Below are 2229 nucleotides of genomic sequence, written 5' to 3'. Positions count from 1 at the left end.
GCCTCGGCCTCCCAGAGTGCTAGGATTACAGGCGTGAGCCACCGCGCGTGGCCGGTAGAAGGCTTTCTTAGTGCAGTTGTTGGAAGCCCTGGTGAATCTTGTTATCAAATGCCCTACAAAAGCTGGAACACTTCAGGGGATTAATTCTTCAGACAAGGAGCTAATGGATCTGTGGTCCTTTGGGACTCGTCAAAGGCATGGTTTAGCATTTTGTCAGTTTTATTTTCAGAAATTCTCCACAATTAAGAAGATAATTTATTAAAGGTAGTCTTTTCTACTTCTGTGGTGTGTGTCACACATACTCCTTAGAAGTGCTAGAAAAAACGAAAGAACTCCAAATTGAATGACCTTTATAATTTTCCTATTGATATACTAGTTGTGGAAACAGTTCCATTCCGAGGAGAACACCTTGCATGCTTATCAGTTTAAAAAGAGAGTATGTTATAGTGACAAATAAAAGCACAGTTTAAACCCTCCCTCAAATAAATAAAAATCAGGTGACTGAATAATCTATTTGAGTATAACAAAAGTAACTTGCTATTTCTGTTTATGGCCCCTAGATGGATCTCTGTAGCAGAGGCCTCAACCTCTGTATTGCAGGCCTCAACACCTGCTTTGCTAAGTTCTGTTCTCTGTATTTCCCTTCAGATCATGTAGCATAACTTTTCTCTTTTTATGGGTATGCTGCAAACAGAAGTAATAATTTCTTCTTAAATAAGGAAGAGTTATTACATTAAACTAAAAAGAATACTTGTTATACTGTGAATGCTGTTCACAACAAACAAATATACGTGGTTATTGAGCTCTTAAAATGTGGTAAGTACAACTTCAGAACTGAATTTTTTATCCTATTTAATTTTAATTAGTTTAAAGTTAAACTAATAGTTCAATTATTGGAAAACTTTTAAGTATGTTTGGAATAATTTGGGCATGTGAGTCGACTTTTACAACTGCAGGTTTCATGAAATCAAAATATATTTCAAATATTTCTGATGAAAATTTAGCATCCAAGTTGAGATGTGTTGTAAGTATTAAATACACACTGGGTTTTAAAGACTTCGTGTGAAAAAAGAATGGAAATGACTCAATCTTTAATATTGATTACATGTTGAAATTATAATATTTTGGATATATTGGATTAAATAAAATATATTCAAATTAATTTCACCTATTTCTTTTATTTCTTTAATGTGGCTGCTTGAAAATTTATAATGAACATATGTTGCTTGCACATTATATATTTTTTTCTTTTTCTTTTTTTTTTTAATTCAAGTCAAACAGGTTATAGAACACATTAGATATTTCTATATGGTCCTGAGTGTAGCCAAGACAGGGACTTAAGAAGCTGTTGCTCTTTTGAGATGGCATGAATCTACACTTCCTGATGTCAGTACTTCCTGCCAGTTTATTTATTTTGGTTAGTTTTATAATTTCTCCAGAGCTGGCATATTGTCACTCAAAATTAGCCGGGCATGGTGGCGCATGCCTGTGGTCCCAGCTGCTCGGGAGGCTGAGGCAGGAGGATTGCTTGAGCCCAGAAGTTTGAGGTTGCTGTGAGCTAGGCTGACGCCACGGCACTCTAGCTTGGGCAACAGAGTGAGACTCTGTTTCAAAAAAAACAAAACAAAACTGCTGGGCTTAAGTGATCCTCCTGCCTCAACCTCCGGAGTAGCTGGTACTACAGGCATGTGCCACCACAACCAGCTGATTTTTCTGTTTTTTGTGGAAATGGGGTTTCTCAGGCTGGTCTCCAACACCTGGCCTCAGTGGTCCTCCCACCTTAGCCTCCCAAAGTACTAGGATTACAGGTGTACTTTGAAGCTCTGGTATTAGATATATAAACATTTAGGATTAAGTGGTATTTAATAAGATTTAAATGATATTTTAAAAATAAAAAATTCTTATATTTCCTCACATATTTATCATTTTCAGTACTCTTCATTCCTTTATGTTGATTAAGATTTCCCCTTAGTATCATCAAATGTATATGTGATACATTCTTTAATTTATGTTTGAATAAGTCTACTTACATTTTCAAAGATACATTTGCTGGGTAAAGAAGTCTAGTTTAGCTTAACGTTTCAAAAATTTTTGTACTTGAAAGACATTGGTTGACTGTCTTTTGGCTTTCATTGTTTTTTGTTTTTTGTTTTTTTTTTGAGACAGAGTCTCACTCTGTTGCCCTGGCCAGAGTGAGTGCCGTGGCGTTAGCCTAGCTCACAGCAACCT

At 35.9% G+C, this 2229-nt stretch overlaps 1 protein-coding gene across 1 annotated transcript in view; it reads left to right on the top strand.

Moving 5' to 3' along the window:
• The window catches only part of SCP2 (sterol carrier protein 2), a 110508-nt gene that overhangs the window by 29717 nt on the left and 78562 nt on the right, over window positions 1–2229 (top strand). The window lies entirely within an intron of this gene.

Source organism: Propithecus coquereli, unplaced genomic scaffold (genome assembly GCF_000956105.1).
Source record: "Propithecus coquereli isolate 6110/MARCELLA unplaced genomic scaffold, Pcoq_1.0 Scaffold14, whole genome shotgun sequence".
NCBI lineage: Eukaryota > Metazoa > Chordata > Mammalia > Primates > Indriidae > Propithecus > Propithecus coquereli.
The sequence above is the reverse complement of the archived record's forward strand: the minus strand, read 5'-3'. Positions and strand labels throughout refer to the sequence as shown.